The sequence below is a fragment of the Lucilia sericata genome, unplaced genomic scaffold (genome assembly GCF_015586225.1).
Source record: "Lucilia sericata isolate MDLA Ls3-8-SP2 unplaced genomic scaffold, ASM1558622v1 Contig000169F_arrow, whole genome shotgun sequence".
Classification (NCBI taxonomy): domain Eukaryota; kingdom Metazoa; phylum Arthropoda; class Insecta; order Diptera; family Calliphoridae; genus Lucilia; species Lucilia sericata.
In genome coordinates, this window is record NW_023994198.1 from 5,461 (window position 1) to 22,186 (window position 16,726).

A 16,726-nucleotide genomic window follows, 5' to 3' on the forward strand; every position below is an offset into this window, starting at 1 on the left:
GCTTTAGCGATATCTCGTATTTGCATGTATGCATGTGTGTGAAAGATTTAAGGATTTTAAAAATACATACATATATATAATTTTGTTCTACACAAATTGATAATGCAAATAGTTAAATACGGTTAAAGCGCTTTTAGGGGCAGGACCTAGTATGAGAGATATGATCAAATATAGACCGATCGTGAAAAATTTTTGAAATAGCATTAAGTGCTTTTTGCATTACAAAATAGTATTTATGAACAAAAATAGTATTTATTTATATCATTATTTGGTAATGAGTTATGTGCCTTTAAGTGTTTTTCTGAAAGGGACCTTGTATGGGAGCTATGATCAATTATGGATCGATAGGAAAACAATTTCATAGTAATATTTCTCTGTATATGAGCAATATTTTTGCCAAACTTTATATGGATATCTTAATTTAGTAATGAGTTATGTGCGTTTAAGTGATTTTCGGGAGGGGACCTTGTATGGGAGCTATGACCAGTTATGGACCGATCGGAAAAAAAATTATCTGTAATATTTCTGTGCATATGAGTAATATTTGTACCATATGGGTATCTTAATTACGTAATGAGTTATGCGCGTTTAAGTGATTTTCGGGAGGAGACCTTGTATGGGAGCTATGACCAATTATGGACCGATCGAAAAAAATTTTCACAGTAATATTTCTGTGCATATGATTAATACTTGTGCCAAATTTTATATTGATATCTTAATTTAGTAATGAGTTATGCGTGTTTAAGAGATTTTCGGGAGGGGACCTTGTATGGGAGCTATGATAAATTATGGACCGATCGGAAAAAACTTTCACAACAAAATTTCTGTGCATATGAGTAATATTTGTACCAAATTTTATATGGATATCTTAATTTTGTAATGAGTAATGTGCGTTTAAGTGATTTTCGGAAGGAGACCTTGTATGGGAGCTATGACCAATTATGGACCGATCGGAAAAAAATTTCACAGTAATATTTCTATGCATATGGGCAATACTTATACTAAATTTTACTTGGATATCTTACTTTAGTAATGAGTTATGCGCGTTTAAGTGATTTTCGGGAGGGGACCTTGTATGGGAGCTATGATCAATTATGGACCGATCGGAAAAAACTTTCACAGTAATATTTCTATGCACATGGGCAATACTTACACCAAATTTTACTTGGATATCTTAATTTAGTAATGAGTTATGCGCGTTTAAGTGATTTTCGGGAGGGGACCTTGTATGGGAGCTATGATCAATTATGGACCGATCGGAAAAAAATTGCACAACAATATTTCTGTGCATATGAGTAATATTTGTACCAAATTTTATATGGATATCTTAATTTAATACTGAGTTATGCGCGTTTAAGTGATTTTCGGGAGGGGACCTTGTATGGGAGCTATGACCAATTATGGACCGATCGGAAAAAAATTTCACAGTAATATTTCTATGCATATGGGCAATACTTACACCAAATTTTACTTGGATATCTTAATTTAGTAATGAGTTAAGCGCGTTTAAGTGATTTTCGGGAGGGGACCTTGTATGGGAGCTATGACCAATTATGGACCGATCGGAAAAAAATTTCACAGTAATATTTCTATGCATATGGGCAATACTTATACCAAATTTTATTTGAATATCTTAATTTAGTAATGAGTTATGCGCGTTTAAGTGATTTTCGGGAGGGGACCTTGTATGGGAGCTATGTCCAATTATGGACCGATCCATAAAATTTTTCCTTTGGAAGAATTCTATTGACATAAGATTTTAGCTTGTAAAATTTTGTGAAGATATCGACATTGTGGCGGAAGTTATTAACAAAAAACCCATTTTCCGGGAATATGTACTTTTGTATGGGAGGTATATGAAATTGTGGACCGATTCTGGCAATTTTCAGCAGGGATCAAGATCTTGTGCAGAAACGAATGTATGGTGATTTCGATGGAATTATCTTGCATAGTTTTCGAGAAAACTACATCAGAATGTGTAAAAAATGCTTATTTTTTTCCGAGGTTGTTTTAAATTTTGATTCATAACTTTTCCCGGTGTGAACCGATTTTGCCCATTTGCAATACCAAACAACTTAGGAAAATGAAGAACATTTTGGGTGAATTTGGTTAAGCTCTATTGCTTCGTTTTATCGTGAGCGTGTTTTACACAGACAGACGGACAGACGGACATAGCTAAATCGACTCAGAATTTGATAAGGACCCAGAATATATATACTTTGTTGGGTCTCAGATGAATATTTCTTGGTGTTACACACGGAATGACAAAGTTATATATACCCTCTGTCACCACTGATGGTGGTGGAGGGTATAAAAAAAAAGTACTTTTCTAGTATTCATGTTTGTGTCATGTTTATACACATGACTGAAGTTGGTGACAAATGTTGTGTTGAATATAAAAAACACAAACTAGCTAAATATACATACTATTACAAATAGACGAAGGAAAAAAAAAACATGAAAATGAAGTAAAACTAGTGATAAATAATAGTGTGATAATATACAATATGATGTGATAAATGTAACTATTTTTATAGTGCTTATTTTACTGCATTAATATGGGGTATTTATTTATTTGCTACTATTCACTATCATGTTTATGAAATGTTTGCAATTTATTACAATTTCATTTCTTTCTTTTATTTTTTTTGCTGCGCAAGACAATGCAAGTAGTGACTAAGCAAATATTTATTTTTTCGTTATTATTTGTATTTTTATATATAATGTACTTTTGTCAAATACATTTATATTAGATAATTTTGTAAAAAAAAGTTGTGTAACATATGAAATGATCACTGAAGTAATGTTAGTAATATTTCACGCATCTGTGCATTTTTTATTAGCTGTCTTCTGCAGTAACATGTGTATTAGTAAAATTTATTTCAATTGAGGTTTTTGTTAAAAACCATTAAATAAATCAAAAATATAACTTTATTAAAAGTTATTTGGCTTGTTGACTTGTTGATAATAATAAATATTTAAGATAAATTTTAAATTTTATTATGTATTAGCACTGGAATGTTATGAATCACGTATGAGTAATATTTTTATAACCTAAAAAAATATATAATTTTCTTTCCCTATAAATTATATACATATATTCTGGATCCTTATAGATACGAAGTCAATAAGATTGAATATTTTTGCATACAAAATTTATGACTCATTTGTATATACATATATACATGAATTTGTATGTCTGTTTGTGAGATTGAATCTGAAAAGATATTTCGAAATTTAAAGTTTTCAGGATGCCTCGCCCACATACTAAATAAATATTAAAATTATCATATCTCAGGAACTGCAACAACTAGTGTTCTCAAATTTTGGAGAATTTTGACATCCATATCAACATTTGAGGGTAAAATGGACGGAGTGGCTATAGTGGACAATAATTTGAGCAGAGTTACTATCAATTTGTGTATTTAAGATACGAATAGGCAGATAAGCAATAGGTGGCGTGACACTTATTATTAAAGCTAGAATCCTTAAATTTGTACTTTAGGCGAACTGGCCAAAAGCGATTGTAAGGCACGTCAACAATGTATACTGGACACATTGCCTGATCATATAATATGTCGGAAACTTCGAAACGCTGATCCCAGATAGAATGTCTTGGTCAAGCGGAACATTAGAGCAAATATCAGTAGAAAACCGTTGCTGCATAGATGGCTCTAAATTAGGGGACAAAGTGAGCCTGGGGTTCTATATTCTCGGGAGTAGTCGGCAATGTAACTGGCGAATGTAATAGCTTTAAAGAGGAGGGATCTCGAGGTAGTTAACCAGACAAATGTAAAACCATGCGACGTAATAAAAGCCTCTTGGAATAATGAATCGGTGGGTAGAACCACAATGATCCTATGGGGTGACCCTGATGAGAGCAAGACGCGAAATCTCCTCAAAATGAGCAAGTACGAGGTTAGCATGATGGTAAGTATTGGACGTGAGGATTCAGACGAATGTAGAGCATGTGGAGAGGACAGTGGAACTCTGGAGCATTTTATTTGCCACTGTCTGGCATTCGTCGAATTTAGATCCAAATATCTTGGAAGTGATATTATTCCGGAAATAACATTTCTGACTGACACTGATTGGAAAATACTATGGAATTACGTCCAGGAAACTGAGTTCCTGAACATTGAGAAATAGTACATTCAGTGAACATTTTTTCATGAAAAGGAGCGCACAACACGCCCGATAATAGCCTAGGTGTATTTCTTCGTTTTGTTGTAGTATACATCCTCCTAAGAACCTAACCTAACCTTTTGGCAATAAAACGGACGGACTAGCAATAGGGGGCGTGGCACCCTCATATAAATAAAATACAAAAATTCATATATCTCTGAAACTATTAAAGAGAATCTTCTAGCAAAGCAAAAACAACTTTAACACCCATATGAACGTTTGGGTAATATATTGGCGGATAGTTAATATGGGGTGTGGTACCTTCCATATGCATGAAATACAGAAATCCGTATATCAGAAAACCCGTTACAGCTGAAATCCGTAACCTTTGCATATGAACACATATGAACATTTGGAAAAATGGGTTAACTTACAATAGTGGGCGTTGCACCTCCTATATGTATGTAATATGAATATAAAATTTTAAAGGGGTTTTTAATTATATTATTTAAAGGGTAGCAAAGTACACTGGGTATAGCTAGCTGGGTATATATAGCTATAGCTTTTATAAAATAAAAGCAAATTCTTAAAAATAATAAAATCATTTAACGTGGAGTAAGTTAAATGATTTTGACTTAATGCTGATACACTGTGCGCATGAGTACGATTTAATTAATAAAAATTAATCATACGCAATAGGGCTGCAGATACATATTAAGAATTAAAACTATATTATAATGGATATGAAAAAAAATAAAAATTCACTTAGTTTTTTTTTCTATTCGGATGCACATGTAAAGATCCTTGTCAGAACTTAGTATTAGCATAATCTAAAAAAAGTTTTGAAAATTTCCAAAAGCCTTGGCTTCCCAGTTAAATCTTTATGTACTTTTATGCAAAATTTTTACAAGCATTAATTTGAGTATTAAATATAAATAAAAAAATATAAATATATAAGAAATAAAACTCACTTTTGTTCATTCAATTTAACTTCATTATTTAATTACTATAATAGAGAAAATTTCATTTACACAAAATTTACTTTTTTTTAATCTCTGGCTTAATTTATTTATAACAATTATCTCCAATGTTATCATGCATTCACAATTGTATTCGATTAACACAATAAGCATTTATTCTCAACTTCTTGCCATTTTAATTAGCAATTTTGTGAGTAAAGAAAAAAAACAGAAAAACTAGCTAAAAGTATTTTCAATTAATTAACCCTCTTATGTTAATACTATTATAGTTTGCTTTCATTTCCGTTTGACTTAACTCATTTGCATATTCTCTTTAGGTTTTGTTCATTTTTGTTTCCTTGCTTTTGTGTTTAACAACATTTTTCTATTTCAATCTATTGTTTATAAGTTTGTGTAATTTGTGTTTTTATTATACATATGTTAATAGATATTTTCCCCACAAGTGAACAAATAATTAAAAGAGCCTTTCAAGGGCCTTATTTAATAGCTAAATAGCTATGAAGTGCGATTAGTATTTTTGTAAGCCCTACATACTAAAGGCCTTGGTATGATTGTTTGCAGGTTTATGATCTTCTTTTCTTCATGCATGTTTTCTGCACACTTGTTTATTTGTAACAGCCATGAGGAGTTTCTGTTTTTCTGATATTTTCCTAGTATTAATAATACTATGCTAACATTTTCTTGTTTATATTTTTGTTTTCATTTTGTTTTATGTGTTTGTAATTTATATCAACACTTCCGGCTCAAACTTTACATTATAATAAGTGTGTGTATGTTTAAAAGAAAACATAGTACTAGTATTCTAATGTACACAGTTACATATACATCCACATGTATGTACTAACTTTATATAACTCCCATACACAAAAAACTATATCGTCATACATTCATTTTGTAAAAAACACAATTCAATAACATCAACGCAACTGCAATAATACAACACTTCACTTTAAAATTCTCACACTTTATAGTGTTCATTTACTTTAAGAGTGTAATATTCCTAAAAAGTTTAATGAACTATTAAATAATTTTAAAAAATCATTAAATTTGAAAAATGTTATATTAAAAATATATTAATGAAATTATCCACAATATGAATTGAAATAAATCGTAAACCAGACAGTTAATCTGAGTACTTTCAGCTTAAATAGTCTCTATATTAGCCCCACTTCATAATTTTCAAATAATAGACACCTTACTGTTCGTATATATCCATCAAAATGTTTAATCATCAATATGGTACATACATATGTATGTAAGTAGTTGTGGTATACAGAATTTGTTTTACTAAATCAATATTTTCAACTTCAAATATCCTGAAGCTCATTTACCGAAGTAAGGAAATAAAATGCAAAAAATACGCTTTAGGCAAATTATTTGTTTTTATAATTTTTATTTTTGTTACACACCTGGTTATAGAGTAGAAATGTAATATGTAGATGATCAATTCTTTTTAAGTACGCGTTATATTTCATATAAATGAATATTTACTATTACCACTACGGAGTGTGATTTTGCTCATAGGCACTCAGATATATGTAGATGAATTCTGAATCTTTGGGAGATTCTAATACAATGTAGTCGAATCCGTGTGTTTAAAACGTGATAGGGTCTGAGCGGGGGATTTATAGATATTAATTAAATTCTCACAATCGTGACAAATAGTAAGTTAGTTAGTTAGTTAGTTAGTTAGTTAGTTAGTTAGTTAGTTTGTAGTTAGTTAGTTAGTTAGTTAGTTAGTTAGTTAGTTAGTTAGTTAGTTAGTTAGTTAGTTAGTTAGTTAGTTAGTTAGTTAGTTAGTAGTTAGTTAGTTAGTTAGTTAGTTAGTTAGTAGTTAGTTAGTTAGTTAGTTAGTTAGTTAGTTAGTAGTTAGTTAGTTAGTTAGTTAGTTAGTTAGTTAGTTAGTTAGTAGTTAGTTAGTTAGTTAGTTAGTTAGTTAGTTAGTTAGTTAGTTAGTTAGTTAGTTAGTTAGTTAGTTAGTTAGTTAGTTAGTTAGTTAGTTAGTTAGTTAGTTAGTTAGTTAGTTAGTTAGTTAGTTAGTTAGTTAGTTAGTTAGTTAGTTAGTTAGTTAGTTAGTTAGTTAGTTAGTTAGTTAGTAGTTAGTTAGTTAGTTAGTTAGTTAGTTAGTTAGTAGTTAGTTAGTTAGTTAGTTAGTTAGTTAGTTAGTTAGTTAGTTAGTTAGTTAGTTAGTTAGTTAGTTAGTTAGTTAGTTAGTTAGTTAGTTAGTTAGTTAGTTAGTTAGTTAGTTAGTTAGTAGTTAGTTAGTTAGTTAGTTAGTTAGTTAGTTAGTTAGTAGTTAGTTAGTTAGTTAGTTAGTTAGTTAGTTAGTTAGTTAGTTAGTTAGTTAGTTAGTTAGTTAGTTAGTTAGTTAGTTAGTTAGTTAGTTAGTTAGTTAGTTAGTTAGTTAGTTAGTTAGTTAGTTAGTTAGTTAGTTAGTTAGTTAGTTAGTTAGTTAGTTAGTTAGTTAGTTAGTTAGTTAGTTAGTTAGTTAGTTAGTTAGTTAGTTAGTTAGTAGTTAGTTAGTTAGTTAGTTAGTAGTTAGTTAGTTAGTAGTTAGTTAGTTAGTTAGTTAGTTAGTAGTTAGTTAGTTAGTTAGTTAGTTAGTTAGTTAGTTAGTTAGTTAGTTAGTTAGTTAGTTAGTTAGTTAGTAGTTAGTTAGTTAGTTAGTTAGTTAGTTAGTTAGTAGTTAGTTAGTAGTTAGTTAGTTATCCATCAAATCCGAAGAAATAGGCCTGGGCCTCTATCGGGCCGGTTGGCGCTCCTTAACCAGTGCCTCAGGTGGGAATCGAATTCACCACTTCTGGTCTACCGGAGTAAAAAAAAGTAAAATCTGGAATTATAATTGCTTTTCACAATGTATGTATATGAACACCTGTTAGTATACTAATGTACATATTTATAAATATTTTAATTTGTGTGTCTTCATTTATTACTTTCAGATGCATTTAAGTTTAAATTAATACAATTGTTATTAAATACCACAACAGAGACAATGCTTAATTCTGAGAAATTTGTGAAAGAAAATAATTGCTGTATTATTATCATTTCTTTTGTACATTTTTATGGCGTTAATAGTTACATATGTAATTGTTTGGAAATATCAAATGTGTTTCGTAATAATGGGAATTTAAAAATGATTTTGAACACTTTACAAAAGGTTACATTAAGCATGAATAACAAAATATAGTGTTTGATTTCATAAAATTTAAATACCCAATTGCTCTATGAACATCTGTTGAATGCATAAGAGGGTCCAGAAAACTATTTACAGTATTTTAAGAAGAAAAGTCGAAAAACGTATTACCACCAAATTAAAAAAAAACTTGAAAAAGTAATGATAACACAAGCCAACGAAATGAAGGTTTGTAAGAATTTTTAAATCCAATTTGACTTGATTTTGATTGATATCAATTACTCTTTATCATCCACATTTTTTTGACATATGGTAGGTATTGAATATTTAGGTCATATGTAAAATTGTTAAGAGTTTGAAACTGCAGTTTTATTAAAGTATTTTGGTCGGTTTGGTCGGACATATCGTAAAAAATATTTACGATATGTCCGGCCTAAAAAGCAGAAATTTTATATGCAAATTTTTAATTCATCCCAAAATTCTATTAAACTTATGCCACATGAAAGTATTTATATCAATGGAAGTTATAACATATTTACATTCTTTATTAACTTTGTATACAGAAAAAATACTTATACAAAATAAACCTCAAAACTAATAGTTCATGCCATCACAGCATAGTTAAAAATGTACATATTTACCACTTTACTCTAACGATTTGTTTCCTTTTCCAACAAGAGACTTCATCGAATGCCAAAAGTTGCGTGCCTTGTCACATTTTTCATAGAAAAACAAGGTTTAAAATTTAACTGTGCAATTTAAATATAATATAACCACTAAGTATATTGCCTGAGCACTATATTTTTTCCTAAACAATTGTGTTAAATGCATAAATTTTCATTAAGAAAAAACAAGCAACAGGAAAACTAGAACACACGTAAAAATTGTCATACACACACACACACACATAAATATCTCATAATTTAAGCATTATGTTTAATAGATTAATGAACTAAGTTAAATATTATTTATATCCAGTAATATATGTTTTTTACTTACTCTCTTTACAGGTGAATCCTCAGCATCAGCAGTTACTTCATCAGCACCCGTTACCACAAAAACCTACTCAGCATGCAGTCTGGTTTTAATATTCAGTTTAATTATGATTGGTGGCCATAGGACATGACATGCTTAGATAGTACGTAACCACAACATATACTTATACAAAATACACAACAGCAAAAATAACATCTAAATAAATAATAATAATAAATAATATTAAAAAAACAAAAAATAAAAAAAAGAGCAAGAGACAAAAACAGAAAAAAAATATCTGCCAACACAATATAATAAATGAATAATAACACACTTTAATTAATATAATTCAACAACAAGAACAACAAAAATATGATATAGAAAAAAAAAAATATAAAAATAATTATAAAATAAACAAAAAACCACAATATAAAATTAAACTAAGTTTAATAAAGTTTTATTAGTATTAAAAAAAAAACTAAATAAATAAAATAATAAAATAACAAGTTTTTTTTGTATTTTATTTAATAAAATATTTAAATAAATTGTTTTAAACTGTATTTTTTATGAAATTATTTATTATTGTTAGTGTTACTGTATTTTGTTATTATTTTTTCAAGTTTTTTATATTCTAAATATTCAATTAATTTAATTTATTTTTATGTGCCTAAATACATTTTTTTGACCGTTGACCCTATGATAATTTCCATTATTATAAGGAATTATAACAGAGAAATTAATAGTTTTTTTATACCCTACACCACTACAGTGGGTATTATACTTTTGTGCTGATGTTTGCAACAGACAAAAATATTGGTCCTACACCCACCTTAAAGTATACCGATCGACTCAGAATCACTTTTTGAGTCGATTAAGACATGTCCGTCCGTCCGGCTGGCTGGCTGGCTGGCTGGCTGTCCATGTAAACCTTGTGCGCAAGGTACAGGCCGCAATTTTCTAGATAATTTTATGAAATTTGGACCAAGCATATTTTTTGGCACAAGGACGAAGTCTATTGAAAATGGTTGAAATCGGTCCATTATTTCACCTAGCCTCCATACAACCGTACCTTCCGATTTGGGCTTTTTGTGCCATAATTACGTAAAATATACTATTATCTCTCTAAATAAGTTTTATATAAGTATAAATGACACTGCAGATTTTCGTAATGATCGGCCCTTATTTGACCCTTTCCCCCATACAAACCCCCCTTCAAAAAATGTCTTAAACGTCTAAAATTGACTTGTAACCATTTGTATCGCAATGGAACTCAACATGTTTGACCTATACTCCTATATAAAGCCTCATTTAGAAAATTTGTTTTTTATCAATAAATTGTTTAAATGCTTTGGAATTAAGTTAAAATTCAACATAAAAGTTTCTTTGTGAAAAATAAAAATTTTCTATATATACTCATGGTGTAGGGTATTATATGGTCGGCCATGCCCGACTATATTTTCCTACTTGTTTTTAATATTTCAATCTCTAAGTAATTTAAGCGATTTGCAACGAAATGATTTTATTATTTTGTTTCTTTTTCTAGGAATGTCAATAAGAAAATTTATACAGTTTTATAGCAAATTATAAAATAGGTCGTAAATTTTTCGAACTTTTTTATATTTAAACCCCTTCTATAATAATTATTTATAATTGTATAACATTTCGCCTTATTTTATAGTATGAACTGTAAAAGCATAGAATTTAATTGTTGAACCTTTTACTAAGGTTACACATAGTCAAATACACTTTATCTTAAAAGAATACTTATGAAAAACTCGGACGACTAGCTCCTTCCATTTAGGCCCTATCTACTACCAAGATTCAGAAGTATAGACAGACGGTTAGAAACATGGATCCACAAAAGTACGCACAATATACATACTTACATACGTGGGTCTACAACAAAATCACTATTGTTGGTTTACGTGGTAGTTCACTACGCGCGAACTGTCAAGTAGAATCGAAGAGACTCCGTTTTGACCGGACCACTCCATTCGTCAGATGTTGTAGTATTAGATCCAGCCCGTAGCTGTTAGAAATCTGAGGATATCATTAAGCCTAAACTCAGATATCTCACCAAGGTTAGATATGAAGTGAGTGCCAAGGAAGCAGTTTATTTTTACGGCTAGATCAGGGCATTCACAGAGGAGATGGAAGACCGTTTTTTCCTTTTCCTTGTCTTTGCAACTGCGACAGTGATCATTGAAAGGGAGCCCAAGCCGACTTCGGTTTATAAGGTTTATCGGTTTATAAGGTGTCTTGTGCGTTTCTCATTGAAGGAGGGCCATAAACACAACAACACAAAATCATTATACGTTTGCTTATATTTGAAATACCCGGAAATAATGGTCCTACAACTTAAAGTAAGCAATCGGCTTAGATTGGGTCGATTAAGTCATAACTGTCCTTCAATGTATCCATCTAAACCTTGTTATCAAATTACAGGCTATTAAAATCAGTGAATTTTTCTTCGTACAAATTTCCCTTAGGAATTCTAAATAACCCCTAATTAATTTTACACCGATGCCAACCAAATTCGGGAAATAGTTAGTTTCATGTATCCAGAAATCATACTGTAAAACATATATGAAGTGAAGCAATATTTCACCCTGACTGTAATAAAAAGTACACCCTCCTACATACAATACTACTATCGCAATGAAATTCAACAAATTTTATGTGAATCGGCCCATATTTGACCGTATCCCCTATATAAAGAAAATTTAGAAAATAAGCTAGTCGAAAATCAGTTTAATATATCGGTATTGGAATATATATAAAAGATTTATTAAAAGAATAAATCGAGGGACTATATTCAATAGTCGCTATCTCTCATTTTTATGAAAATGAGATTTTGATGGCAAAATATTCAGCAAACTATCGCGCATCAGTGATATAAATTTCAAAGAAAAAAAATTATTTTTTGGCAATTTTAAAGCATTTTTTAAATTTCTCTATCTTAAAAAAAGAAAAATTCTGAATGCAAAACTCTCTATCTTATCCAAAAATTGCTTCAAACTCGATCCCTTTGGATAATTTTCTGTTGCAAAACAAGTCTTCTTAATAATTTGGACATGCTGAACACAAATCCGTCAAAATATTTAAAATCGGTCTAATAGTTTTTGAGATATCGCTCATTATGATACTAATTAAATCAATTTTATTGTCGTGTTTAACCATATAACATTGATTTTGGACCAAAACATTATAATCTGTTGCTTTTTCAACAATTTGGTTTCTTTTCCTCCATTAAATTGTATAAAATATAATATTTATTGATTTTAATTCAAATAAAAATTTTATGTTTCCATGAAAAACTCTCTATCTGTTGGTTGAATGAACATTTTCGTAGAAAAATAAGCTCTATCTGATATAAATTTGTGAATAATTTTGTAAATAATGCAAAAATTAAAATTCTTTTTATATAATGGTTTAGAATATGGTCGTAAAAATATATTGTAAAAGAAAAAATTAAAAAATCTTCACGAACTAGCGAAATAAACAGTTTTTTTTGCTCTCCTGAAAACTTGTATTATTTTAGATAGAGACTATTGAATATAGTCCCTCGAAATGCTGTATTAAACTCAGTAATAAATGACAACAATTTCAACAATCCTAGCAGTTTCAATGTCCACCGTTAACCATTTAACCAGAAAAAACAGCTGCTCAGATGGAGTTGTTCGCATAGCATCAATGGTGAGAAGACCAGAGGTTATCATAATTTCTTCAAAATCAAGCCTATTGAAGAATTTATCTCGTGGCTGCTCTGAAGGTTTATACCCCAGTACGCACTATGACACTTCTGCAGACATACAGCACATTTACACCCAATGAAAATTTCATATCCAGAATAACGAGGAAGAGAAAAATACAATAGTTCCGTTCTCCTGAATTTCCACTAACTTCACCATTCTTCGAGATATCTTAAGATAAGGCTTGGAACAACTATAAAATAGCAAAAACTGGCTCCATTTCGTCTTTACTTTATGGCAAACTTATGTATGTTTAAATTTGTCATTATGTTTTCCCATAAAAATCCTTTTTAAATTGTTTAAAAACTCTTGTATTTTCGGAGATATCGTCCGATGAAGTTTTTGCCGTAAAATAAAGTTGTGATTAAGAGTTGTTTTAAGTTTTAAGTTATGATATCTCGAAGAAGAATGAAGATATGACAGAGGTTAAACTTTTATTTTAAAGTAAACAGATTAAAATTTCAGATGACATAAACGAGTTTTCCCGCTGTTAAACGCCTCATTCTTTAGAAATGTACACCTTGGTCTCTGGGTTTTGAGTTTTTAAAAATTTGTTTGGCAGTAGTGTAATTACTCTTAGAATCGGTTCAGAATTAATACATAACCTTTGTACAGTAGGTGTGTATATATTCGTATATAACTGAGTAGAAACATTTTCTTACTTGTTTGATGTCAAATTCAAATCAAATATTTGGAAGGTATTATACATAATACGTAATATGCCCTATTACGAGATAAATGCAATTCAGTTCCTAAATTCAATTATATAGTATTTTGTTATAAATTAAATTTTTAAAATCTTGCTGGGGTAATAGAAAAATTGTAATATCGCAGGAAAAATTGTATTAGTTCCACAACTAGTTCTAAAACGCATGATTATAGCTTGTACTCGTTCTACTTTGGCGTTGAGACCTATTATTTTTTTTCTAAACTGTCACCTTTGAAAGTGGTTCTGTGGAAGTGTTATGGAGTCGACACTCGTTCTACGGAATGCTTCTGGAACCTGTTCTTTCATCAATGATTTTTGTTCAAATTTGTCACCCTCGGAACTAGTTCCAAGAAGTTGATTCGGAACTAGCATGCAGTCCATTGAACTAGTGTAGTAGCAATGTGTAACTAGTTTCCAAGAACTAGTTCCTTGAAAACTATGTAGAAGTATTTTAAGAACCACAACAACATTCCGAGGAATGGGTTCCAGAAGTAATGCCGACACCACTAGTTCCAAGGTTGTTGTTTAAGAATCTGAAGTGGTTATGTTTGTACTCATTCTAGAACTAGTTGTTTTTAGAACAAATTCTAAAATTTTTCCTGGGATATGTTTATTGTTTTGTTGTATTTGGTTTATTATTGTTTTGTAGAACTTTTCTATTTAAAATAAAATGAATATATTTAATTTTAATAAATTTGTATGTGGTTGACTTATAGAAATTTGAAGTATTTCAATAACACACACACATATGTGCATAAGAATATTTTCACCAATTTTTTTATTGGCCAAAGTAGAGCTTTCTTTCTCTAAAATTGCACCTAGACTCCACACAAAGCGCCCCTTAGTTTTACTTGAATGCTTGGGGTATTGTATAGTCTATGATCAAAATTAAAATTTCAATTCGGTGTAAGGTGTGTTCAATTCGATGTAATGTGTGTTAAATAAAATTTCTTACATATTTTATATAAATTTTCTCACAAATTTAGATTTATTTAATGAAAAATAAACAGATTTCTTTTACTATAATTGAACCACAATTAAAAACTAAAGCAACATAAATAATACGAAATTTTTATAAAATTTTTTTAAATAAAATTAAAAGTAAACTGTAAATTATGTTATTATATAAATCAATTTGTCTATGTATTATAAAATTAACAATATAAATTGTATTCTAAGTAAAGGATAATATTAAATAATAATAAAAAATATGCATTTAAAATTTAAAAAAAAAATAAATGAAAAGGAAAAACTTTAAAAGATATCTAAGTATGTATTTAAACGAAAACATTATTATCCAAGAAATGCATTTAAATTTTAAGCTTCATACGAAACAAATAAACATACATACAACTAAATAATACATACACACACACACATAAACATATACATGTTAATGGCTATTGAAATAAACTCAACATTTTATTACACTCACCCCCTCCCACTAAACTCTAAATGTTTGTGTGTGTATGAAAAAGCGTATGTTTTAAATTATTATTATTACGATCATACTATAGTAGTACTTAATAATGAATATTAATTTATAACTTAAATTAAATAAAACATAAATAGTAATTGAATTTCTATGTAAATAATATAAAATAAAAATATTTATAGTAATTAAAACAACAATAAAAATTAATAATAATAATAAAACAATACAAACTACTACATACATACTAAATTAAACTTTAATAAAAAAAAATGACAAAATTTAAAGCAAAGAACAGCAACAACAAATAAAATTAAATTCTATGTAATGTGTACTTACGTAAAAACGTAAAACAAAATATATATAATTTGATTAAAAATAATAATAATAATAATAAAATAATGAAATAAAAATAGTTATAATTCATAAAAATAAATTCAATACTTAAAATTTTGTTTCATTTTTGAGGGACCATCAATAAAGGGATAAACAGAAAGGAAAAGCTAGAATGTTTTCATATTAATGAAAGCAAAAGAAAAATTCTATCAGAAAACCGCCTCTTAGAATACATAAAGTAAAAAAGGAGCAACTTAAAAAATTCAGGAACTACTGGACCAAATTTGAGCAATTTTACAAAATCACCAAATTCAAAAATTCCTTGTACCTAGTAGTCTTGGATGTTTTTTATCTGTAAAAAAATAACCAAATAATAAGGCCCACTTTCCTAAGCTTCGAGTATGACTTTGTGGTTCGGGTATATAAAAGTACACACTTAGGCATATGTGGGTTACAAATAATAAAATACTGATGCCGAATTCTTTATTTTATACTGATGTGGATTACTACAAGAAAAGCTTTACGTGAACACCTGCCGTATTAGCCTTATTGCACGGTGGTACTTTTTCAACCACGGAGTGAGCTGGCTGGACTCACCACCGCTTCTTTGTGTATCTTATATGACGTTGGAAATTTTTGTACATGGTTCTGCCGGTCCATGCTCAAGTACTCGAGCTATATAATCTCTGACTATTGCTGCCCCCTTGCTTAACTACCGAGAAGCAAAAACATCACTTCCGTTTACAACCACGTAGATTAAATGGCCTCTGTTGAGTCGGCAACTAAATCCAACAAATAAGCCGAGGACTTTGTTTTTACTAACGGAGAACACACTGTGGTAAATCTGGTATGAACAGAGTAAACCCCGAACATAGCTGGACAAGGATGGAAATCATTTATGTAAGATACATTTCATCCATTACCATTCCACTCAGTACACTTCACATTCATTCGAAACACTCTCTTTATGTATTCGGGTGGCGGAAGTTCCGTATACCCCCCATTCATCCTGTATCATATACATTTAACACCAACTTATTTCCAATGCTTCATCACTCCTCTGTGGGGTATCTGTTGACTTCGGCAACAGCACCGAACTTACTCCTAATTATAGACTTTAATGTGCATCAGTCTTTTAACCGACATTCTCCTCCCGCAAATTTGGGTTTAAACCACAAACACCACGAGCACCCCGAAATGTCATCTCCAATAACCTAGGCAAGACAAAGTCCGAAACTATGCCCTGCGGGCTACACGCTCCCGTAGTAGCAGATTATGTGGTTC